The sequence below is a fragment of the Stenella coeruleoalba genome, assembly GCF_951394435.1.
Source record: "Stenella coeruleoalba genome assembly, chromosome: 4".
NCBI classification, from domain to species: Eukaryota; Metazoa; Chordata; class Mammalia; order Artiodactyla; family Delphinidae; genus Stenella; species Stenella coeruleoalba.
In genome coordinates, this window is record NC_137149.1 from 128,670,206 (window position 1) to 128,697,451 (window position 27,246).

The 27,246-nt window shown below is 39.7% G+C and overlaps 1 protein-coding gene and 1 pseudogene across 2 annotated transcripts in view; one reads left to right on the forward strand and one right to left on the reverse strand.

Moving 5' to 3' along the window:
• RNF150 (ring finger protein 150) overlaps positions 1-27,246 on the forward strand; it is a 239,482-nt gene that overhangs the window by 124,853 nt on the left and 87,383 nt on the right. The window lies entirely within an intron of this gene.
• On the reverse strand, positions 17,588-19,970 carry LOC307185391 (ATP-dependent RNA helicase DDX50-like; annotated as a pseudogene). Its single transcript has 2 exons — positions 19,812-19,970; positions 17,588-19,699 (listed from the first exon to the last, which is right to left on the reverse strand). The product of its transcript is annotated as an ATP-dependent RNA helicase DDX50-like (transcript).

Genomic DNA, 27,246 nt, shown 5'->3' on the forward strand with positions numbered 1-27,246 from the left:
TACCTCCTTAAAAGCTCTGTTTCCAGATACAGTCACCTTGGGGGTGGGGGCCTTAACATCTGAATTGGGCCTTTTAAATAGAGTCCGCAGGGAACTGGATTGGACTGTATGTTGGATAAATTTATTTTGCCCTGTTATCCACCTGGATTTCAAATAGAGGCTCTTTAGGGAGCATTGATTATCTGGGCTTCCTAAAGTCAAGTCAGAGTACAAATTTATCTGGAGTCTCGACAGCACTGGGCCACTGAACCATACTTTGACAGTAATATTTGAACAGGTGATACATAGTAGGATATGGAATTCAAAGGGCATATGGTGAAAAGTATGTCTCTCTTGCTCCTCTGCCCTCATCTGTTAATAGTGAATTCTTTACTTTTATACAGGTGGTCTGTGCATTGACAAGCAATCTGTATGTGGTTTTTCTTTTTACACAAATGGTAGCATACTGTACTCACGGTTCTAGACTTTCCTTTTTTCACTTAACAATAAATTATGACAATTATTCAACAGCAGTGCATGTGGATCTAATATATTTATATACTTTGCATTTTATAAAATCTGTGAAATACTTCATTGTGGATATATCACAGTTTTCTAACCAATCTCCTCCTATTGATGACCTCTTAGATTATATTTCTAGATTTTTAATTATCTCTCTCAAATATATAAACTGGGCTGCAGTGAATATCTTGATAAATATTCACATATGTACATACACGTACATGTGTAGGATAAGTTTCTAAAAGTGGAACTGCTGTGTCAAAAGGTATGTACAGTTTATGATTTGCTGGAGATGACCACATTTCTCCCCATCATGGTTTGTAGAAGAGGGTTTTAAGTGGGTCTGAAATGTGACAGAGTTTGGTGGAAGCAGAGAAACTACACAGATTTGCTTTGCACTATCTGTTTGCATTGGCTCACAAATCTCATATCCTGGAATGTTCTCCCAGGTCCTTTCTGCCTCGTGATCCCCAGCTCAAACTCTTCTCTTCCATGAAGTTCTCCTTGATGACGGTTTTCTCACTTTTATTCTTGATTCGTTCCACACGATGAACCTTCTGTACATGGAATCAGGAAATCTAATTCCCTATAGATATGACTCTCTAACGCTTTGCTAAATACAGTTTTCCTCTTTAAATATTTCTTGTGTGTATGTTATTTCCCTAACTAGATTCCATAATGAAAAACCAACATTTACTTTGCTTCTATAATAGTAGTATATAATTTTTATAACAGTTAATAGGATAAAAAAGAACTTTTGCATTCATATTTTATTGTTTCATCAATGTTTTGAAGTAGCCATAGCAATAATAATGATAAAACGTTCTCATATTTACATAAACTGTTAATAATGTATAAGTATAATATATAATTAATATATAATAATTCTTATTGTTATTATTATTTCATCACGGAGGTGAAGAATTTGAGACACAGTGAGATTAAGCGCCCCAGTCACATAGCTATGAAATGGTAAAGGCAGAATTTAAACCAGTGTTAACGAGTCCAAATCATGTTTCCTTTCCACTGGCTCGCGCTTTGTTTTACATTTAGTAGTGCTGAGCCCTCAGTAAAGAGCTGTAGGTTGAACGTAAACTTGCATCCAGGTGAAAACCAGGTGGGTGACAGCCTTGAGTGGAAATACACCCTGCGCTCTACTGCAGGGAACCTAGCAAATGGATCGTTTTGCCCTTCAGGGCTGCCAGTCTTCAGGGAATACCTTTGCTCATTTTTGCAGAGCCTGGATTTCCTCGCTGGCAGGCCTTGCTTTGGTCTTGATGCCTTTTAAATGTGGTTTTTGTAGTGTGGCCAGCACCACAATGACGTCACTCACGGTTCAGTATTAGCCTCCGGCTTGGCTTCGGGAGGGCTGGTTACAGAGGCAGTGGGTTAAGTGTGTGAGCATGAGCTCCACAGCCAGTACCGGTATTCATGATAAGTAAACCTGCAGACGAGTCTTCTTCTTGCCTCCCGCTTGCGCCCTTGGTCTGATCCGTGCGCAGATCAGCTGGGTTCTAGAGTGGCCTCTCCCGTCAGATCCTCCGGGCCTTTTTCTTGGTAACTCCTCTTGGGGGGGTTGGTGGGGGGGGGGCGGCGGGGAGGGATGTTAATCTGGCTGCAGCTTTCAACACTTTGCCCTCTTTAAAATCTTTCCGGATTTGGCTGGGCTGCTTGGAAGCAGGCGAGACCTTGGATTTCCTCTCCAAACATGGTTAATCCGCTGGCTCTCGTATTGAGGCTTTCCACGAGCCATTCTCTTGGAGGAACTAGAGGCATGCGTGTCTCCATGTGGCTTGCGGAGGTCTAGAGGGAGCTGAGGTGGAGTGGGTAATTATTTAGGAAGCTCTTTTATTCTCAGATGCTGGCGGCAGCTATATTTAGACCCTAGGAGGCAAATTACCACTGTTATGCCAACACCACCCACGCAGGCAACATTTTTTCATGCCAGGCCTGTCATTCCTCCCGGCCAGTGTTTTATGATGAGTGATTGTCACTGCCTTCCTTACAGTTCTCTCCCCAGGTTCTTGTTCATGGCTGCATGCCTGCCAGTGTGCTGGGATTTGGGTTTGGGGAAGGGGGGTGGTAGGAGCTATTAGGGAGAGAGAGGAGAGAAAGGAGACAGGGAATAATTATCCTTCTCAACTCAGAAATAATGGCTTTAACATTTATTGAAATCAGTGCCTGGTTGAAGTCAGTCTATTCAAGCAGGATAAAGACCTTAGAGAAATCATAAACGATCTTATTTCTCCAGGCCACATAAACACCTAGGAAAACCAGGGGCACTCACTATGATCAAGGAAGTTCTGGCTCCCACTGCATGGCCCTGGGAGGCCTACTCCAAAACTGTGTCCCACTGCCACCTTCACTATGGTAGGCAGCATGGTGCCCCCTCCCCCCAAAGAGGTCCACATCCTAGTCTCCAGAACCTGTGACTGTGTTGTCTTATATGGCACAAGGGACTATGCAGATGTAATTAAGTTAAGGATCTCGAGATAGGGAAATTATCCTGGCTTATCCAGGATAATTATAAGGATTATAATAGGAATTATATATATATATATATATATATATTATATATAATATATATATTATATAAGGAATATAATTATAAGGATTATAATTATTGTAATTATAAGGATCTTATAAATGGCAGGCATGAGGATCAGAGAAAGAGGAAGAGATGTGATAAGGCAAACAAAGGTTGGGGTGATGTGACCACAAGCCAGGGAATTCAAGCAGCCTCTAGGAGCTAGAAAAGCCAAGGAAACAGGTTCTCCCCTAGAGCCTCCAGAAGGAGCCCAGCCCTGCGGACACCTTGACGTTAGCCCAGTGACACCCATTTCAGACTTCTGATGTTTAAAACTGTAAGTTAATGAATTAGTATTGTTTTAAGCCACCAAGTTTGTGGTAATGTGTCACAGCAGCAATAGGAAACGAATACACCCACCAAGACGGATTTTGACACCTGTAGGGAAGATGCGTCACTCCCGAGGGTGTCACTTCTCCATCCTCTCTTCCTCTCATGGATCCTGGGAAGCACTGTGGATCCCACTGTTCCTGGTCACCTGCTTCTCTGTTCCAAAGGTCATCCCTCCACTCCTGTGTGGGAGGACACAGCGCATGGAATCCCAGCTCTTTTCCCCAACAAGAAGCAGAGCCCTCTCCGTGTAGCACTGACACCAACTTCCAGAGTTGCCCCTGGGGAAGTGGTGGGGGAGGATTGCTAGTTAATATGCCCAGCTCACCCTTAGAAATAGGTGTTTCTGAGTGCCTCCACCCCACCAGGGAGGACCAGGGTCAGAGAGCCTTGTCATGCCCAGGAAAGCTTCCCTCACCCAGTTAAAGGTGGAGCATACCATGGTCTTCCCTGGGCTGCTCTGGAACAGACCGTGAACCCCTCTCCTGCTACAGCGCAGGTGCAAGGCCCAGGCCAGCTGACCATGCTGCAGCCTCCTTTTCCTCCCTCAAGCCTGCCCCAGAGATACAGCTCTACTGCTCAGCCTTCTGCGTTATCTTCCTCTTCTCTTCCCAATCCCTTGTTAACTCTTTATCTCCTGATCCCTAGCAAGTTTGACAATTCCTGTGCATGCAGATGGAAATTCTGAGGATGAGAAAAAGGTACATTAAAATGCACCCAAGTATACTCAAATTTTAAATAAAGGAACTCAAGCTGGAATCATTACCACACATTCTTTTTTTTTTTAAGTAGAATGGATCAATTTAATTAATTTATTTATTTTTAATCAAAGTATAGTTGAGTTACAATATTATATTCATTTCAGGTGCACAATATAGTGATTCACTGTTTTTATAGATTATACTTCACTTAAAGTTATTACAAATCAGTGGCTATATTTCTCTGTGCTGTACAATATCCTTATTGCTTATTTATTTTATGCACATTCGTTTGTGGCAAGGAATCTAAGAACTTGAAGAATTTTTCATATTATCAATAAAATTCCTTCCTCCTGGGAAGAAGCCAAGTTTACTATATTGTATATATTTTCAGAAGACATTTTGATTCTGATTTTTTTAAATAGATACAATTTTTATGTTAATTATACTCCAATAAAACTGGAAAAAGTAACAACACCAGCCCCCTAAAAAGCAGTATCACCTTCTATATTTTGTTTGTGAAATTCATCTTTTGTTGAAAAAAACTGTAGTTCATACATTTTTGTTACTCTTTGTATTTCATGACATGGATAGTCCACAAATGATTTATCCATCCTTTTGTCGTTAAGCATTTCAGTTGCTTCCAGTTTTTAACCTTCAAAAATTTTTCTCCAATCAGCGTCTTTGTCATGTCTTTTTAAATTTTTTATTGAACCATACTTGATTTTACAATATTATATTAGTTGTAGGTGTACAGCACAGTGATTCCATGTTGTTATAGATTATGCTCTGTTTAAAGTTACTACAAAATAATGACTATATTTCCCTGTGGTGTACAATATATCTTTACTGCTTATTTATTTTGTGCATAGTAGTTTGTGTCTCTTAATCCCATACACATATTTTGCCCCTTCTCCCTCCTCTTTCTCCACAGAAGACATTTTGCCTTATTTTAAGAATTTTAGTTCTTGAATTGACTCCATTAAGATTTGGACTCTCTGAAGATGATTAACATGATTCCAGTCTTTCCACATTTGGTGTAATTATTCTATCATTACACTGGGGAAAAAAAATCAAACACACTTTTCTTTGCTCTCTAAATTTATCCTTTAGTTAATATTATTCCCTTATGACTTATCGTTCTTAAATTTCACTTAGAATGTATTTATTTGTTTCAGATTTTGAAAGATGCTTTATCGGTTGCCAGCAACTCACATATGTAACTGTCTTTTGCCTTAGTTAGACTCTTATTTAAGGCTGAAGTCTTGACTTTCAGAGTGGTGTTTTCTAGTGAGGAAACGAAGTTTTATGGTTGTACTGTTAGAGTGGCTCGGAGGCTTCAGAAACTAATATTTGCAAAAGATTTTCCAGAGGAAAGTTGTTAGTGGAGTGACGAAAGCTATCATTTTGTTTCACTTCAGAGATGTCTACAAAAGAGAAAGCAAGTAGCAATTTCTAAAATAAGCAAAGGGAAACGTTTCGCTCCAGATAATGAACACTCTGCATTGCCTGTGGAGGCATCACATGGAGAGCCTGGGATGGGTGTCTGAAGAAGCCTTTGGCTCCTTGATGTTTACAGTGCAGTCTTGGGGCATGTGTCAGCCAGTGAATATAAATGCCAGAATTGCCATGCATTAGCAGGGTTGTCTAGAAGAACCTAGCTATAATTTGGAAAATTCAAATAAAAAACAGATCCAAAAGAAAGGAAAAAACATTCTTTTTCATTTTGTTCATTTGTTCTTGATTTTTTTTTTTCTTTTTTGGTTACTGGCCACCGTCTCTTTGTACAAGTCAGTCAGTGAATTTGCTCCCGTGTCTAAGGATTTTGGCAAAGCTCTCTCTGAACAAGAAGTGAAAGGCTCTTAATTTCTCTGGTTGGTAACCTATGACTGGCTGGGTCTTTCCAGAATCAGCCTGTCAGCACTCACCTATAACTTGCTTCTGCTATTGCCTCCAAAGCCAGATGATAAATAATTAATAAGTCCTCAAGATTTGTGTTCCATGTGGTTTAGGAAAAAAAAACAACAAGGAGCTAGAAAGATTGTGATTCGATGCTTCAGTTTACACAGTTAGTTGTTAATATTACAGGGTAAATGCCCAAGAGTTAGAATTTTTTTTTTTAAGATGTTGGGAGTAGGAGTTTATTAATTTATTTTTATTTTTATTTATTTATTTATTTTTTCTGTGTTGGGTCTTCGTTTCTGCGCGAGGGCTTTCTCTAGTTGTGGCAAGTGGGGGCCACTCTTCATCGCGGTGCGCGGGCCTCTCACCATCGCGGCCTCTCCTGCCGCGGAGCACAGGCTCCAGACGCGCAGGCTCAGCAGTTGTGGCTCACGGGCCCAGCCGCTCCGCGGCATGTGGGACCCTCCCAGACCAGGGCTCGAACCCGTGTCCCCTGCACTAGCAGGCAGATTCTCAGCCACTGAGCCACCAGGGAAGCCCCAAGAGTTAGAATTATTGAGATGAATATTTAAATGATTTTGCTTCTTCCAGGAAGCTTAGCTTATACAAAGTGACGACATCCATCTGTAAGATCATAATTTATCTGTTACCAGTCAGTTACTTTCATCTTTCTGAATGTTTTTAAAGCCTACTTAGAAGCTGCCACCGGCTTCCTTTTTGTCTTGGGTAAGCTTCCTAGGCCTCAGTTTTCTCTTTTGCAAAATACGGAGTTTGGACTTGGCAGGTGGTCTCTGGGTGGCTCCCTGAAGTAGAGCTCTGTGGTTCCACAAGAGTTCTCCATAGCTCTGCCCACATCAGGAATCTCCTCCGTGGACTTTCTGTGGATGAGATTAGGTAATCAGGAACCGGATGCCACCACCAACCACCACGATAATAAAGCCTGTCTTGAAATTCCAACTGGATCCACATTACCTTAGCTTAAAAGCCTCTTGATGCTATTTTCCAAAAGTGATGTGATACGTACTTGGTAACCCTGGAAACCTCACTGACACCAGCACCTGTGCGCTCCAGACCTTAGGGCCACTTTGGAAGCAGCCAGGGTCTGGGCAGCAATGGGGTTAAACCTCTATGGCTTGTGATAGCCTTTGCTGGAGGGGCAACCAAAATGCTTAAAATAAGGGCTGTCTTTTCCATTGTACGTATTCATGAGAACTACCAATCAGCGTTTTCAGTGTGTGGGGTGCTGGGTCGTTTGTGATGGTCGTGGTACTGTTTTGCTGTTATTTAATATATGTCTGCAAAATACAAATCAGAGACAGTTTTACAGTTGACTTTAAAAGTGAAAAGTCAAGTAAAATTTTTCCATTATTAGATTGCCGTGTAAGATAAGCCCCTACTAATTGCTGTATATTGAGCTTCAAAGAATTCAGGTCATATTGGAACAGGAGGACAGAGGGTTCCATGAGGGAATTGTTCCCATATAAAAGACAAGTGGAACTAATGTGTTTGAGGATTATAGGAAATGTTATTTGTAAGCACGTGCAGAGATAGTAGCATGGGGGGTGGAGGGAACAATGGAAATATGGAAAAACAGGCAAATGGAAGAATGATGCAATTATTAACTTCAGGAAAAATGAAGAAAAGGTGTGTAATTGTAATATACTACCTGGCTCTACAGTGAACAGTATTTGCATTGAATATTATTGATTCATCCAATGAGGGCTTAGGTGGTGATGTAGGGATGGTAGAGTGAATATGAGTTAAGTCATCTACGATGACAGGATGTCAATAGAAAATGTTCAAAATTAATAATCCAAGAAATGTTAGTATAAACGTATTTGGAACTATGGAAGGAAATATCAAGAAGAGTTGGTCCATCTGAGAACCACCAGTTTAAATGTATGAGTTTTGCAATGACACAAAGCGTTTTACTAATAGGAACATAAATTATATTTGAGAATGAATGTTTTCCGTCTCCTTTGAGAAAGAACAAAATCATTTCTTTTTTTAAATTTTTATTGGAGTCTAGTTGATTTACAACGTTGTGTTAGTTTCAGGTGTACAGCAAAGTGAATCAGTTATACATATACATATATCCACTCTTTTTTTAGATTCTTTTCCCATATAGGTCATTACAGAGTACTGAGTAGAATTCCCTGTGCTATGCAGTAGGTTCTTATTAGTATCTATTTTATATGTAGCAGTGTGTATGTGTCAATCCCAATCTCCCAGTTTATCCCTTCCCCACTTATCCCCTGACAACCACAATGAGGCATCACCTCACACCAGTCAGAATGACCAACATCAAAAAATCTACAAACAATAAATGCTGAGAGGGTGTGGAGAAAAGGGAACCCTCCTACACTGTTGGTGGGAATGTAAATTGGTACAGCCACTATGGAGAACAGTATGGAGGTTCCTTAAAAAACTAAAAATAGAGCTACAATATGACCCAGCAATCCCACTCTTACACATATATTCAGAGAAAACCGTAATTCGGAAAGATACATGAACCCCAATGTTCATTGCAGCACTGTTTACAATAGCCAGGGCACGGAAGCAACCTAAATGTCCAGCAACAGAAGAATGGATAAAGATGTGGGATATATATACGATGGAATATTACTCAGCCATAAAAAGAACAAAATAACGCCATTTGCAGCAACATGGATGGACCTAGAGATTGTCCTACTGGGCGAAGTGAGTCAGAAAGACAGATGATATCGCTCATATGTGGAATCTAAAAAAGGGAACAAATGAACTTATTTACAAAATCATTTCTAACCTTTAAAAAGTCACCTAACCTGGTTAGTCCATATTTCCCTCATCTGTAAAGTGAAGGAGAAGATGATGTCAGGGTGGATGATAAGGCCTCTTCTAGGACCTTCTTGCCTGATTATTTTATCCCATTCAAGTCTAGAAAGCTGACATCGGCAGAGCACTTACTTCAATGTTCAGGCAGAGCAAGCTTTGTAGGCTTTTAAAGAGGATAACATTGTTCCTTAAATCACTTTCTGTAATTAACTTTAATATCAGTAATCTATTCAGGTAAGAAAACAGCTACTTTCCATGAGGAAGTTTTATATGCCTTTTCTTTTTATTTTGCTCTTAAGTTTGGCTTCAGTATTACTACCGAACTTGTGACATTCCTTTTGAAATGTCAACCCCTTAAGAAAAGAGAGTGTTATTTCTTTGTCTTAATCTTTTTATATAGCCATGATTTTACCCACTAGGCTAGCAAATATAAGTTGTGGGTAAGGTGACTGAGCAGCGCTATGCAATAGAAAAATAATGTGAGCCACATATGTAATTTAAATTTCTAGTAGCCACATTTTAAAAAAAAGAAAGGAAAGAGAAACAGGAGAAATTAAATTTAATATATTTAATGTAACCCAGTTAGCACAAATGTTATCATTTCAGTATCTTATCAGTGTTAAAGTATCTCAGTATTGTCAAATATTAATAATTTCTAATGATATTTTTCGTGCTGGTCTTCAAATTCCAGTGCGTACTCTACACTTCAGCACATCTCAATTTGGACGCTACATTTTCATCAGACATACTTGATCTGTATTTAGATTTTATAAAACTTACACTTGCAAAAAGTAGATTCTCCTACACAAGTTGTCTCAGACATACTTAGAAGTTTTCCAGTAATTGAGCTGAGTAATGGTTTTAAATTAAAATTTAAATTAACTAACATTAAAAATTCAATACCTCAGCCATACTCGCTACATTTCAAGTACTCAAGGACAGCATGTGGCTAATGGCTACCATGTTGGACAGCAGGCGTTATAGAATGACTGATGTGTTCAGTGATTTCAGTGGATGCTCAATATCCAAAGAATATCCTTCTCCCTTAAGGGTAGAGATGGGAGAGAAGGATGGTTGACTGTCCCTTCAGATAGGTGGTTTGAATGGTAGTTTTCAGTAGCTATATGTGACTGCAGCTATATGAGGACAAGTGGGCATGAGAAAGTATGAAAGAGCTACTTCTGCTAAATGATTTTTTTTTTTTTTAGTTAAAAAATAGGTGGGGAAGAGGGGAAGAGTTCATGTTTTTGCTTTTTCTTCCTGTGTGTAAACCTCTTGAAGAGTGATATTTATGAAGCAGTATATGTCACTAAAGTAAGCCAGTAGAGCAAGTATGTAGGATATCAGAGAACTATAAAGAAAGGAAAGAAGAAGAGTAGTACTTTTGGCACAGTTTGGGTTTACCCAGAAGCAGACCTAAGGCAAGGATTCAAGTACAAGCCATTTATTTGAGAGGTGATTCCAGGAAACACCAGTTGGGGAATGGAGAAATGTGGCAGGGAAGGAAAGAACCCAATAAAGTGTGTGTTATTAAGCAGGTTACCACCATGAGCCACTGAAATTTAATCCCACTGGGGAGCTCTGGGAAATGGCTGGGAAATGTACCACGAAGTTCTACCAGCACAGGGAGGAGGGAGCTGAGGTATTTATGCACCAGCTTCCTCAGTCACTAGTTCAAGACTGCTCTCCAGTGGTGGTAATTCCTCCTTTCCCACACACAGTCCTGAGTCTAGTGGTCAAGGAAAGCCATTTACTCAAAGAAATCCAGGTGCTAGCAACTGAAATTCAGGGCAGTGTATACTAAAATGGTATGTGCTAGGGGGTATGGGTGGGTAATGGACACCATCTGCTGCAGACACTCTTTGACCTTCAGTGTAGAATGTATTGAACAAAGGACAAGAGAGGTATATTTCAGATCTGTTAAGCTTTTTCCAAATGCATACTCAGTTTTCCAACCTTCTCTCCTTCCTAGACCTGAGATCCTGATAAAATGGACCCACTTCTCCCTGTCCTGAGATCTACTGATAGAGGCATAAAGACCAAGGAGCCGTATAAACTTGATTCACTTACCCGTTAGTCTAAAAGCATTTCATAGCAATGTCCATCACAACCAGTTGCTAGAATTTATGGGTCCAGCCGAAGGATATGCAGTGTTTTCCATTTTGGAGTTTGGGCTCTGAGAAGCCATTTACTATCCACCAAGGTATATCATCAAGTTCTGTCATTTTTGATATGTTTTCTCAATATATTAACAGTTGGTCTTTTAACTGACCTTAATTATTTGTTGAATTCGTAATCCATGTCACCTTACCACAGGGAAAACTATGTGGGGACTCCCAGCTTCTAGAAACCAAAACAAATAATTTCTCGTAAGAAAGGGATTTTCCAATCTGAACTTTTAATAAAGGGAATTTTCACTTCTAGTTTTCAAAGACTACTGAAAACAACTTTGGAGAATACTAAAAAGAAACTAGAGATGAATCAAGGAAAGGAATGAGGCATTTAATAATTATGCAATGAATTGAGAATTCTGGGCCATTTCTACCAAACAAATAAGAAAAGTTATGAAAAGATATGATTCATGTATATTTCTCTATTCTATGCAATGGTACATAAAATAAATATCTAAAAGTTCACTAGATCCAAGATAATATGATTGTTTTTAAATTGTAATTATAAGTTCTGGCCATGCAATGTTAAAAATAGTCCAGTGGGGAATAATTGATGTGATTTTTCCCAGTAGTTCAAAGCAGAACAAAACACAAATCCATGTTTGTGTTGATTATGTGACTGTTTCAAACTAAAAATTAACCAATTTTTATTTTTCACTACCTTAAGAGAGCAACATGAGATGGACCATTAATTGCTGGCCCAGTTATGTTCACTTTTCCTTTGAAGATTAATTTTTTTTTTAAAGATATATTTATTTATTTATTTATGACTGTGTTGGGTCTTCGTTTCTGTGCGAGGGCTTTCTCTGATTGCGGAGAGCGGGGGCCACTCTTCATCGCGGTGCGCGGGCCTCTCACTATCGCGGTCTCTCTTGTTGTGGAGCACAGGCTCCAGACGCGCAGGCTCAGTAGTTGTGGCTCACGGGCCCAGTTGCTCCGCGGCACGTGGGATCTTCCCAGACCAGGGCTCGAACCCGTGTCCCCTGCATTGGCAGGCAGATTCTCAGCCACTGCGCCACCAGGGAAGCCCTGAAGATTAATTTTTGATTTAAATGCTACAGAGTTTCCTTTCATTGACCAACGGGAGGTCATGTTGTAGAAACGGGAATTTGCTCAGCATGAGCCTTGTGGCCCCAAGCTGTTTCGAGCTGTCCCTGTAGTATTCAGGTGCTCTAGGTTGTCCAGAAGCTCATCCTTTGTTTCTGGGTCCCAGTGAAAGCCAAGGTTGGTGTGCTCCTTCCCACCCCTACCTACCTCCTCTGGTCTAAATGCAAGTTTTACACTGTCTGGAATGTTTTAAATAATTATTTGATAGATGAAATACATGATATAATAACTATTAATATTTATTGACTACTTACTCTGCTCTGGGTTCTTTATATGTATTATCTCATTTAATCCTCACTCAACCCTTTGGATTAGGTACACTTACTATTAGAGTTTTGGAGATAATGAACCTGAAGCTTAAAGATTTAGTAAATCTTCCAGGGTCACCAAGCTAGAAGTTATGGTAAATGAATCTGCTATTTAATTTCATTTATTAGATTACTAGGAAGAGAAAACGCTGGGGAGTTTTAATCTCTTGTAATCTCCTATCCTGCAATTCCATTATTCTGCTCCTTAATGAGACTTACATGTATATTGGTTTTTGTACAAACTAAAATTAGAACTTAAAACATTTTATATGTAAGCAGAAGGTTCTCTAAGCATGATTATTTGCTCCAATAAAAACTGAATTAGTGTAAAAGTCAATTTAGTATTCTGTGATTTCTCTTATGTCAGCCTGGACTCTGTATCATTTTTAACCATTCAGAATTCTCACAAAAACTAGAAGTAAGTTATTTATGATTCTGATTTACTGAATATGTTCCAAGAAAATGCTTACAGGTCAGGCTATAAATAAAATACGTTATTTTATATTCATCACTCCCCCTACAGTTATCACAAATTCATAGAAAATTCTGCACACTTGTAAATTAGGAAAAAATATAAATTTTTTTAAAAGCCTGAGTCGTTGATCACCTCAGGTGTAGCTGAGGAACCAATATCAGTGAGTTAATTAAGTTACTAGAGCTTTTCCAAGGAAAATAAAGTTAGCTATTGTGGGCATCTCCTTTAAAATTTTTTTTTTTTTTTTTTTTTTTTTTTTTGCGGTACGTAGGCCTCTCACTGTTGTGGCCTCTCCCGTTGCGGACCACAGGCTCCGGACGCGCAGGCTCAGCGGCCATGGCTCACGGGCCCAGCCGCTCCGCAGCATGTGGGATCTTCCCGGACCGGGGCACGAACCCGTGTCCCCTGCATCGTCAAGGCTACCCATGGGGAGAGGGAAGGGGGAGGGGCAACACAGGGGTAGGGGGAAAAAGGTTATTATAAGATTGTATGGAATCGTGTGTGAAACTTTCAAAAATTGTAAGCACTGTAGAATTAAAGACTCATTCAGGGGCTTCCCTGGTGGTGCAGTGGTTAGCAATCCGCCTGCCAGTTCAGGGGACGTGGGTTCGAGCCCTGGTCCAGGAACATGCCACGGAGCAACAGGTCCCATGCGCCACAACTACTGAGCCCGCATGCCACAACTACTGAAGCCCGCATGCCTAGAGCCCGTGTTCCACAGCAAGAGAAGCCACCACAATGAGAAGCCCACGCACTGCGACGAAGAATAGCCCCTGCTCGCCACAACTAGAGAAAGCCTGTGCACAGCAACGAAGACCCAACGCAGCCAAAAATAAATAAAATTTAAAAATTCATTAAAAATAAATAATAATAAAAAAGAATCTTTCATTCAAAAAAGAAAAAGTACTTAGTCCATATGGCTGACATATATTAAGTAATAAATTACGATTTTGGCTTCATTTAAAAAAATAAAGTGCACTTTAGTAACACCCGGAGTTTGGCATATTTCAAGTTGTAAGCAAAGCATTGAGGGAGCACAGATGACCAGTTTTTACCCAACAACTCAGATGAATCTTTAATATTTTGAACTTAGAGGTCTTCTGGCGAAAAAATGTCAGTTGGTTTGCACTAAAGGTTATCACTTTGGTTCCTGAATGATCAATTTCTACTCTCCTGAAGTCATCTTACTGTGAATTTGTTTTTATCCCCTGAAAACTATTTTTATTGTCCAGACTAAGACTGTGTCCCAGACAGCATCGTTACCATTCCCAACAAGTATAGTAGTACACGGGTTTCAGGATACATCTGGTAGTGGTAAGACAATAATCATACCGATAAAACTTAACATCTGTATTGTGGTTTTTATATGGCAGGCTCTGTGCTAAGTTCTTCACTGTGAATTACCTCATTTAATAATAAGACAAGATATTTCCCTCTGATGGGTATTTTTTCTCAGTGACTCCTGCAGTAAGATAGCTAATAGAGAATGTGGGTGGGAAGGGGTGTACAGGAGGTTTGAGGAGAGATACAAAGATATGAGGTCATCACTTGGACAAAGGGAAAGCGGGTCCAGAACAGAGTAGAACAGGTGTTCTACGTTATGCTGAGTGAAAAAAAGCCAAAGGCCAATCTCAAAGGATTGCATACTGCATGATTCCATTTATATAACATTCTAGAAATGACAGAATTATAGAGATGGAGAACAGATAAGTGGACATCAGGGGCTAGGGAAGGGGAAGGAGAGGGGAAGGGGTTCATTCGAGGAAAGGGATCGTAAATTCAAAGTGAAAACAGCTGACTTGTGAGATTTTTCTCTTAACCGTGTTCCCATGATGCAGTGGAGGCATAGGAAAAGAAAATTTTGTAGGCCACATTCTATGGAGAAATGGAAGAGCACGGGAGCTAGCTGTATTTTTAGAGGAGTTCTTATAATTATGGACCATATGATCTAGGCTAGGTGAGGACAGAAGTGAAGCCAGGAGGGGGATGATGGGTAGTAAGAAAGTGACATCTTTGAGATCAGAGGTGGTGCAATTTCTAGGAGTGACAAGGGCCAGAGGAAGACAGTGGGAATGTGTGTCTAAGAAGGACTGGAGGAAAAGGAGGGTCAATGGAGAAGAGGGGAAAAAACAGCCAACAGGCCGGAGTTTTGGGTGGATTATCCTTGTGAATACTAAAATTCCAGTCCATGAACAGATATTTGTACACTCATGTTCATAGCAGCATTATTCAGAGTAGCCAAAACGTAGAAGCAACCCAAGTGTCCATTGATGGGTGAACAGATCAGTAAAATATAGTTAAGTACGTACAATGGAATAGTATTCATTAATGTAGCAGAAGGAAAATCTAACACATGCTGCGACATGAATGAACCTTGAGGACTTCATGTTAAATGAAGGTAGCCAGTCACAAAAAGACAAATGCTCTATGATTCTAGTTATATGAGGTATCTGTAGTAGTCAGATTCATAGAGACAGAAAGTAGAATCATGGATGCCAGGGCCTCAGAGGAGGGGAGAATATTGTATAATGGGTACACAGCTTCCGTGCTGCAAGATGAAAAGAATCCTGGAGATGAATGGGGATGATGGTTGCACGACAATGTGAATGTACTGAATGCCGCTGAACCGTATACTTACAATGGTTAAGATGGTAAATTTTATGTTATGTGTATTTTGCCACCATTTTAAAAACCCTGTACATGAAAAAAATAAAATAAATTTCCAGTCCAAGGAGGATGACTATTAGAAGCTAGGGGAGCTAAAGAGGATGATAAAAGAGATGAACAGGAGGTTGGCAGATGAGGCCAAGAGAGGGGAGAGAGAGTTATCCATCCAGGTGGAGAGAATCTCAAAAGATAAGTGGTTTTTGAAGGTGAATAGGATGAGGTTAGGAGTAAAGGTTGGGAAGTAGCAAGATGGAGTATGGACACCCATCCGTCTTCTGGCCCTGAGGTATGTGGGTTTAATAAAAATGTAAAAAAAAAAAGACTTGCCCCTTGATCACAGTTCAGAGAAAGTAGTGTCCTCGTAGGGCAGCCAGCTCAATCAAAGCAAAAAGGTGGAGGATCGAGGGAGTGAAAGCATCATTTCCAGAAGAGATGGAAGCTACTAGAGAATTTGATTTAAATTTCCGAGACTTAAATTTCCGAGAGTCATAGAGGAAGGGTTTGAGGAGCAGGACGTGGGTAGGAAGTTGGGTTGGACTAGATGATGGACAGAGCAGTGTAGCTATAAGGATCTGGGAGGTAACTCATGACTTAGGAGGCCTAAACTTCCGCAGCGCCTCAGGTTGGGGATGGGGCCAGGTGACAGTAGGTCAAGCAATCCGTGATCTTGAAGGGCCTGCCTGAATGGGAGGAGCCGCTGGCTCTTCTGTGGTGCTTGGGGCCATCTGAGCTTATTCATATTTCTTCTTAATCTTCTGGAAGAACAAAACTAGGGCCCCTGCCTTGGTTATTCTCCAGAAAACATGACCAGGCAGAGTAGCTGATTCCACAAGGGACACATGAGCTCACAAGACAACTGAGGAGTATCACCATTATTAAAGAAGGTACAGAATGAGTAGATACCAGCTAAGAAAGAGTGATTGAAAAGATGGACCACAAATATTAAGGGAAGATTCTATGCAGCAGGAGCTAAATGTTGTTAAAAAAAAAATAAGAAGAACCAATGGGAAACATTCAGTATGAAAAATACAATAGTTTAAATATTAAAGAACACAATAAATGAGGTAAAATACAGAATGGATACAGCTAAAGACAGATTCATGAGCTGGAAGATCAGCTTGAGAAACTCTTCCATGTGTCCGCTAGAATGGACAAAAGACACAATGAAATATCACTATATATCTATTATGATGGCTAAAATTAAAAACAGTGAGCATTCCAAATGCTGACAAGGATGCTGAGGAACTGGATCACTCATATATTGCTGATGGGAATGGAAAATAATACAGCCGCTCTGGAAAACAGTTTGGTAATTTCTTTTTAAAACCAAGTATGCAGTTATCATACAACCTAACAATTGTATTCCTTCTTGGCATTCATCCCAGAAAAAGGAAAACTTGTATTCCTACAAAAACTTGTACACTAATGTTCATAGAAGTTTTTTAATAGCCCAAAACTGGAAATAACCCTTATGTCCATCAATGGGTGAACAGTTAAACTCTGATGTACCATATTCCATACCATAGAATACTACTCAACAATGAGAGGGAATGAATTACTCATACATGCAACCTTACAACCTAGATGGATGTTTAGGACATTATCCTGAGTGAAAAAAGCCAATCTCAAAAGGTATGATTCCATTTATATAACATTCTAGAAAAGGCAAAATTAAAGAGATGGAGACATCAGGGGTTAGAGAAGGGGAAAGAGAGGGAGAGGGAATTCCTTTATGGTGATGGAATATTTCAATATTTTAATTGTGGGTAGTAGTTATATGACTCTATATGTGTGATAAAATAGAGTTTTTTTTTTAAGAGACAATAAAAGGAGGTTTTTTTATTCAAAGGTATAACTGGGTAAGTAGATTTGTTTACAACCATTCTTGTGAAATACTTAAAAAAAAATACAACCAACTTCTTTGCAAATAGCGGAAACAGACCTCAACTATGATGACCTAATGTTTTGGTGGATAATGTACATGGTTAGGCAGAAATAGGCAAGCTCACACTGGTAGATCAACTATCTCAGTCAAAACTCCGTTTGTGGCCCCTGCTTCTTGATCGATTTCTGTTCCCACTTAGTCTTCTACCATCTTGTCGACTTCCTGACCGACTCCCCTGTGGACTCTGTCTACCTGGCCAGCCACACCGGCCACTTGACCAGCAGCTCCTCCGTCTGGAATTAGAAGATGTGTTTCCATCATAATATTCTTCAGTTTCAGGCAACTTGGCTGGCCCTGAGAGTATTCAGTCTGAATCATGCCACTCTTCCTGTAACCTTTCTGACTCAGTGTGGGAACATCCAAGCAAATGCCCATGTTTCCTTTTAGGAGGCACATTCTGGTAGTTTGGGACACAACACTGCTACTCAGCTTTCTGTTAAGTTCTTTCCAAGCACAGCTAACGTTCTGTATTTCTTCTGGGCTTTCCAGAGTCATGGTCACAAACCCCTTATCAGAGGTGATTAAAGAACGTGGTTCAAAACTTGGTGCGCCAGAGATGTGGGCTAATGCTGCAGGCAGTGCATCCACTGCCCCTTTATCTTCTATCAGTCTCTGGGCTGATGGTCGGAAAAAATCAACAGCAGCATAAGAAATGGAAGCCAGAGACCTGATGGCATCCATGCTTTTAGATTTAACTAAATCCATTGTAGAAGGAACGTCTACACGTTTAAAAGTAATTCGTGCTTTTTGTTCCACATATCTTAATTGACATATTAATTGACATATGTTCCACATATCTTTCTCTTGGTTGATAAAAATATATGCAAACCCCTGTCTGACGAGCTCTACCTGTGCGTCCAGAGCGATGAATAGAGGACTCAACATCCTGTGGAGGTGAACTCTGAATCACCAGGTCAACCTCAGGAATGTCCAAACCACGGGCAGCCACATGGGTTGCCACCAAAACTTTAAAACTACCCTCTCTGAAGCCTTTCAGTGTAATTTCTCTTTGTGACTGTGTGATGTTGCCATGTAAACCCTGGGCATTCTCTTTTATGTGTGGATTCATGGCCATTTCAGTTACATTCTTTTTGGTCTCACAGAAGATAATAGCCCTCCCTTTAGACCCGCTGTAGACTTGAAGGACATCTCCAATAACTGCTGGCCTCTGAGATTAATGGCACTGGGTGGTCAGATGTTCCACAGTAGTTGCAGCCTTTTGAGTCATTTTCCCGACAAGGTCAACCTGTCCATATCTGGATTTCATGTATTTTTTTGCAACTTTGTATACCCACTGTGGGCAAGTTGCAGTAAAAAGTAAAGTCTGAGGATTGTCTTCAGAATCAGTTTTGTAGGATCCGTGGATAATATCTTCAACTTGTTCAGCAAAACCTAAATCTGACATTTGATCCACTTCATCCAGCACAACGTGGCGCAGTTTAGAAAGATCTAATCAGCCGCTCTGCAGGTGATCTTTGATACGACCAGGGGTCCCAACCAAGATGTCAATACCATTTTGAATATGATTAATTGGGCTTTGATATGATGTTCCACCATAAAAACACGCCACACTGAGTTTCCTACTTATATATTTGAAGTCTTTGGCTACTTGGTTTGCCAGTTCCCTTGTAGGAGCCAAAACAAGTACCTTTGGTGAGCGGCTTTTTTAAATTGTCTCTTGATGTCTTTGGAGTCTTTCAATCAAGGGGATGGCAAAAGAGAATGTCTTTCCTGTTCCTGTCAGCGCTTGAGCAATTAAATCTCTGCCTTCATATACAGAACCAAAAGTCTTAACTTGAATAGGAAAGAGATATGTTAGCCCTCGACCTTTCAGAAGCGTTATAGTCTCTTCAGAAATAAGGAAATTGGAGAATGCTCCTTCTTTCTGTTCACGTGTTAGGGTCTCTTCTAGTTGATTATCACTTGATTTATGAGTAGAGCTATCTAAGGATGACACTTGCTTTGATTTTTTTTCATATTCATCAATATCTCCATTTGATAGGTCTTTTCTTCTTGACTTACGAGATTTAGAAAATTCATCTGAAAGTCTATTACATCCTTCCTCGGTGTCACCATTTAGCTTCTCTTTCATTTTAGCTCGTTTGGGTTTGGGAGCATCCCGGTCATCTGCAACACCATTTTCTGTTGTTTCTGATTTCCCATCTGAGTCATAATGGTGCCTTGACTTCCTTCTGTCACTCCAGCATTGTGTAATGTGTTTTCAGCTTATCTTGTTTTAAATCTTCATAACAGCCTTATAAGGGAAGTACAGGTCCATAATCCCGTATCCGAATTCCAATATCCACAGAGTTCTTTTGCCTCTCCTTCCTCTGGCTCTCGGTCTCCTCCAAAGGTGCCTCCAGCTCCAAAATGTCCCCCCAGAGGAGTTTCCCAGGCATCATTCGCCGCCACCGCTGCCGCCGCCTCCCTCTGGGCACGGCGGCCACAACCACCTACGGGCAGCCACCTGTCACAGAGTCTTATACGAAGACATTTTAGGTGTAGTTTTGCCAAAACTAATGATGTCTAAGTCCTATAATCTAGTTGATTGTATTGTGCCAATCAATTTCTTGTTTTGATAATGCACTATAATATGTAAGATGCCACCATTGGAGGGGGCTGGGAGATGGGTGCATGGGACCTCTGTGTATTATTTTTGCCACTTATTAGTTTATAATTATTTCAAAATAAAATTTTTTTAAATGAGAGGGGGAAAGTATTAAAAAAATATGGTGACCAGAAAAATAAGTACCACCAACAGGATAATAGGAATCACAGGAGAGAAAAAATATAGGAGGAAATATTTCAATAAAGTATGAAGATAAATGTTTTAGAATCAAAGAAAGAATGAAATAGCTTGAATTGAAAGTGTTCACGTACTACCAAACTAATGGGTGAATACTCATAAATAGACCTAGTGACATTTAAGAATATCAAAGATTATTCTCAAATGTAACTCCAAAAGGTTACAAAGAGGAAGAGCAGATCACTTCCAAACAACAAGAATCATGATGGCATCAGACCTCCCTACAGCAACAATAGTGTGAGTGGATATAACCATCATGAACACACATGCAGTTAACTACACAAACTCTAAGTACAGCAGCAACTGACAGAATTTCAGAGAGAAAACATATAGAGCAACAGTTGTATGAGACATTTTAACACTCCCCTTTGAGACAATCAAGCAGGCGAAAATAAACAGATACAGAAGATCTAAATATAATTAATAAGCTTAATCAATGAGATATGTATACACAGCAAATAATGTTTTCAAATACACTGTTTCTGAATGTAAATGGAACATTTACCCCCCAAAAATATATTAGATGATTAAGGATCAATATCAAGAGACTGTATTCCTTTGACCATAATGCAACAATAGCAAAATAATAATGATTGCAAATGGATAATTTTAAAAATCACATATCTTTGGAAACTAACTACATAATACTGAATAACACTTTGGCTGAAATAAAATCTGCTTCTTCAGAAATTTTTGATGTCTTACAAAGAAACTTTATTGTATAGTTTTCTTCATATAAGGCTAGTATTTATTAGGTTTATCCTTAGATATTTTATGACTTCTGCTGCTATATGTATAGATCACTTTTTCCATTACATATTCTCGTTAGGTATTACTGGTGTATAGGAACCTCCTAATTTTTGTATGTTGATCTTGAATCTTATATTTTACTGAACATTCTCCTAATTTTAATAGCTGAGTTATCTTGGCTTTTTCAGATGGTCATGTGATCCGTCAAATAATGACAGTTTGTACTCTTCCTTTCCAAGATTTACCACTTTAATTCCTATGTTTCTTTGCACCAAATATTACTTCTACTTTAAATATGGACTCATCCTTGTCTTGTTCATGAATTGAATTGAAAACTTCTAATGTTTCTTCCATTTAATGTACTATTTCTGGAAGATACTTTATATCACATTAAGTAAGTTTCCATATATTTCTCTTAATAAGGATCAGAATGGGTACCATTCCCAACATATGGCTTAGGTTTCTAAGAAGCTGGCTGCTCTACATCTCTCCATGTTAAGTCAGAGAAAAGGAGAGAGGATCTGGGATGCACATACTCAGCCCTTTTATGGATAAGACCTTGGAGTAGCAAACGTCATCTCCACTCAGCATCTCAATGGCCAAATATTCATCGCATAGCCATATCCAGCTGCAAGGGAGGCTACTGATGATTAAATGCTTTTCACTCAACAGCCCGTGCCCATCTGAGACACTAATATCATAGAAGTGCAAGAGAGCAGATATTGGAGGACAGCTAGCTACACCAGATAATCATATGTTGTATTCCTTTAATTTGTTAATGTACTGAAACGCATTAACACATTTTTTTTAATTCCCCCCAAAAATGGAATTTTTATGTTTCATTCTCTGGAACAAACCTGGAATCTTTGGTAGATACTAAATATCAAATTTTATTTGTTTTACTGATGTAATGAAGGAAAGACACAGTGTTCTAAATGTTTATCTAAATCTTTTTTCAGATGTCTAATGTACCTTGTTTACAGTAATGCCCTTATTTTCAATGTACATATCTGATTCTCTTGTCAAAAATGTATTTGAGGGCTTCCCTGGTGGCGCAGTGGTTGAGAGTCCGCCTGCCGATGCAGGGGACACGGGTTCGTGCCCCAGTCCGGGAAGATCCCACATGCCGTGGAGCGGCTGGGCCCGTGAGCCATGGCCGCTGAGCCTGCACGTCCGGAGCCTGTGCTCCGCAACGGGAGAGACCACAGCAGTGAGAGGCCCGCATATCGCAAAAAAAAAAAAAAAAGTATTTGACCTCTTTACTGTTGTTACTCTTCCTGTTTTCACACTAGGTACTCAAACCACTTCTCAAATGAATATTTTACCATTTTGAAATTTATTTACTTTTGAGGCTCCCTCCCCTGTTCGTCCAGGAATAATTCCTGGAAAGCTGTGGAATGGAGAGAATTGTGGGATGTGCTTATGCATAAAATATAGCACACACAGTGATGTATTAAGGTTTGGGGTTAGACATTCACCGGCAGTCTGATAGTTGCTACCCTCGTTTCTCCCTGCATGCAAACTTTCATTTACACAGAAAAACTGTATTTGAAAATATTCTAGGCCTATGGTCTTATTTCCAAAGTTCATTGAACATTAGCTCTGTACTCCATAGGGCTTCTGTCATAAAGTCTGGTCTACTTTTCCATCTGATGCTGGGCTAGACAGACACCTCAAAATCCTTTTACTCTTCCCTCTTAAACTCTTGAACCTATCATGGATTGAAAACTAGTGGCCCAAAGACTAACTCCAGGTGCTTTCCAGTTAAAAAAAACAAACAAACCAACCTTTAGATGGATGTGTGTTATTTTCTTCTCAAATCATCTCATTTCCTATTGTCTTTTCACTGGGCTTATATTTAGATTCCTGACCTGGCACCTGTAGGATTTGAATTTATGATTCTCTGCCAGGAATAGCCCAAGGCAGCCATCTCTCTGCATTCTAAGCCCTGGACTCTTTTTTTTTTTTTTTTTAACATCTTTATTGGAGTACTTACAATGTTGTGTTAGTTTCTGCTTTATAACAAAGTGAATCAGTTATACATATACATATATCCCCATATCTCCTCCCTCTTGCCTCTCCCTCCCTCCCACCCTCCCTATCCCATTTAACACACAACTCATCTCCTCTTTGGGGAAGATTTCTCTGCCCGCCTCTCCTCCTCTGTGGTTGGTTTGCCATGTGGCTCTCCAGAGTCAAGATAACCCAAACACAAGGCACTCTCCTCCTAAATACACCTCCTCGCTTGGTTGTCTCAGTTAAGATGCATCCAGAGAGGTAGACCAAATAACCTCTAATTAGACTCTTAAGCATTACCAAACAATAAGTATAAAAAAACCTATAAATAAGTTTTAAACTTTTTTGGACATGTTTTTAGACTTACAGAAAAGTTATAAAACAAAACCTTCTTGTACATCCTTTACTGAGCTTCCCCTAATCATTAACACATTTTCTAATGTTAAATCACCCTCACCTTCCTAGGATAAATCCCCTGGGTCGTGAAGAGTTTTTACTATATGGTTGGAATCTATTTGTGAGTGCTTTATTTTTGCATCTGTGTTTGTTAAAAATAATTTTTAAATTAATGCAGAAAGTGATAATACTTTACAGTTCTATGGTACTTTGCAGGCTTTGTAAGTCATTTCACATACATTATCTCACTTGAGAATAGATAATAATCAGGAGCTGACTCTTTTTAAAAAAAAGTAGATATTAAGTGTATAAATAAAAAATATCTACAAATGGAAACTGCAGGTTTTGCTTAGTGTTGACTGAATTCTAAAGGGCCATCCGTGGAACTAAAGTAAGGATTAGGGGAGAGAGGATGCAGAGAATTGAAAAAGGGTTTTTGCTCACATGAACCTAGGAGGGATCTTATCACCCTCCAAGATGCACAGGAAGGCATGGGGCCGCCAGCTCTGTAAAATATCTAGCCCTTTGCTGGTTTTCTAAACATTCTATTAACACAGTGTTTAAGCAACCTGGTTTTGAATTCATAAGTAAAGGATTTCCTGGTTATTCAACATTCTTTGGCTTTTTGAACTTTTGTTTTGATTCCTTACTTATCTGCATGTAGCAAATTAGATGATGGCAACTGAGCCCTCTCCCGGGAAAAGGAAGCACTAAAACTACTGGCTGCAGGGTCCTGTGTGTCCTGGTCACACGTTCTCTCGCAGGGCTGAAGAGTTTTTCCGGGATACACGATAATTACACAGCAGCGATCACTCAGAAGTAGAAAGTGCCTTTGGGAGGAAACTAGACGGTAGGCGGACTTCATTTTGCAAAAAGAGACACTCTGTATTACGGCGACTAGGAGTCAGAGTATACACAGAATTGCCCAAAGAGCAGGACCTCTTTGTAGATTTTACCCATACAAAATATGCTTTTTGTTAACTTCTCTTCCCCGAGCCTCAGAGCCTCCTGTGTGTCATGGATTAGACGCTTAAGGCAGCACTGAACTCTGAGGACATCTCTCAGCTGGGCTTTCAGCGCACTCTCCCCCATCACCCCCACTTCTCCCCTCACTCCCTCCTCACGTACACCCTCAGAGCAATTACACTACAACCTACCTGGGGAGAATCTGCTGGCTTCTCTGGGACGCTAGCTGCATCTTCAAAATGAAGCAAAGATCCGGGAATTGACTGAAAACTCACATTGGTGCACATGTCTTATTTGAACAGATTAGATCCTATAGCAGCTTTTGGTCCTGGATTTTGTGCATTGATCAGACTGCTCAGATAATTCCTCAAGTCCACTTTGTACCATTTTTGGACACCCTAAATACCTAAATTCTTAATGACTATTTCTATTGGGATAAGTGGATACCCTCAGTATCTCTTTTTATCACGCACAGTAATAGCCTAAAGTGCATGGAGAAATATCCCAGAATCCCATCTATTTTTTACCATCATCAGCCCTAGAAATTCATTATGAATATTGAAGATGAATACGGTTGAGGTCTAGATGAAAAGAACCGCCCCATTTCCATTTTCACTGTCTTTTCAAGTGGATGTCATATATCATGAAAGTACAACAGTAGGATGAACAACACAGGTAGTGTAACTAAGCACTTAAGTTTAAAATAAATGCATTAAAGTAGCTAATTACACTTTATAGGAAGAGAAAATGTTTTCTCATGTCCTGATAAATGGGTGATGGGTAATTTAAAATTTTGTGGATATCCAAAATTTGGTTGCCTATTTTTTTCTTTTGAATTTTAGAATTTTATTTATTTTTTTATACAGCAGGTTCTTATTAGTTATCCATTTTATACACATCAGTGTATACATGTCAATCTCAATCTCCCAATTCATCCCACCGCCCCACCCCCCACCATTTTCCCCCCTTGGTGTCCATACGTTTGTTCCCTACATCTGTGTCTCTATTTCTGCCCTGCAAACCAGTTCATCTGTACCATTTTTCTAGGTTCCACATATATGTGTTAATATACGATATTTGTTTTTCTCTTTCTAACTTCGCTCTGTATGACAGTCTCTAGATCCATCCACGTCTCTACAAATGACCCAATTTCATTCCTTTTTATGGCTGAGTAATATTCCATTGTCTGTAGGTACTACATCTTCTTTATCCATTCATCTTTCGACGGACATTTAGGTTGCTTCCATGACCTGGCTATTGTAAATAGTACTGCTGTGAACATTGGGGTGCATGTGTCTTTTTTTTTTTTTTTTTTGTGGTACGCAGGCCTCTCACTGTTGTGGCCTCTCCCATTGCGGAGCACAGGTTCCGGATGCGCAGGCTCAGCGGCCATGGCTCACGGGCCTAGCCGCTTTGCGGCATGTGGGATCTTCCCAGACCGGGGCACGAACCCGTGTCCCCTGCATCGGCAGGCAAACTCTCAACCACTGCGCCACCAGGGAAGCCCTGTCTTTTTGAATTATGGTTTTCTCTGGGTATATGCCCTGTAGTGGAATTGCTGGGTCATCTGGTAATTCTATTTTTAGTTTTTTAAGGAACCTCCATACTGTTCTCCACAGTGTCTGTATCAAGTTACATTCCCACCAACAGGGCAAGAGGGTTCCCTTTTCTCCACACCTTCTCCAGCATTTGTTGTTTGTAGATTTTCTGATGATGGCCATTCTAACTGGTGTGAGGCGATACCTCATTGTAGTTTTGATTTGCATTTCTGGTTGCCTGTTTTAAACATGCTGCGCTGAAGTTTGAAAAAGCTGTCCAGTTCCAGAGCCCAATTCTTCACTGTTACTCTCTATGGTCTCTTAATATAATTAAGGAGGTAATAGGAGCATTGTTTTGCCAGGAGGGGTGGAAATTGGTGAAGAAAGGGTTAGGCTACCAAATAGTAAATATGTTAACAGCTCCACAACCCAAAGAGCCTGGTATTGGTCAGCGAAAGATAGACTCATCTTACAATAAAAAAATAAATAAATCCAAAAGTAGACAACAATATATGTGTGAGAATTTAGAGGAAAAATAAATTGCATCCTGTCTGTCTCCTTTCTGCCCAGCACATTATAGGAGCTCAATAAATGTGTTGTTATTGAATCACATTCAGATTGTTCAAGATTTAAATGGAAAAATAAAACCACATTTAAGGTTTCGATAAGCAATTTTAGATGAGTATTTCTATCATCTTTGGTGGAGAAGAGCTTCCTAAGCAGAGTATCAAAACGATGCCATAGAGGAATACATTGATAAGTTGACTACTAAAAAGTATAAAACTTGTCCAAGTCTGAGCCTACAGAGTCTTATATGAATAGACACGCATAAAAAATATAAATAAAAAAATAAAATGAAAACTTAGGATTCTGTCACTGATTAAATATCTACAAAGTGCCTACAGCACTGAGATGAGCTTCATCAGACCAGATTAGTCCAGTATGCAAAGAGGATCGTATTTCTGTAGAGACAAAACCTTCCAGCAGCTTTAATTCCTCACGAAACCTCAGACCACATGCAACCATTAGCTGAAGTAAACATGATGAGAGAACAAGCATCAGAATTGTCGGTAAATTCTGCAAAGTTGAAATCTAAGCCATCAGTTTCAGTAATTCCCAGAAATAACAGCCAAATCTAAACACTGTGTAGTTTTGTGATTTTACGGTTGAGCCAGTGCAAAGGTTTTAGGAATTTAAAAAATCATATAATTGTTGCCTCATACACAGACACCATTGTATCTAGTTAGCTTTTAAAAGTATTCATTCAGC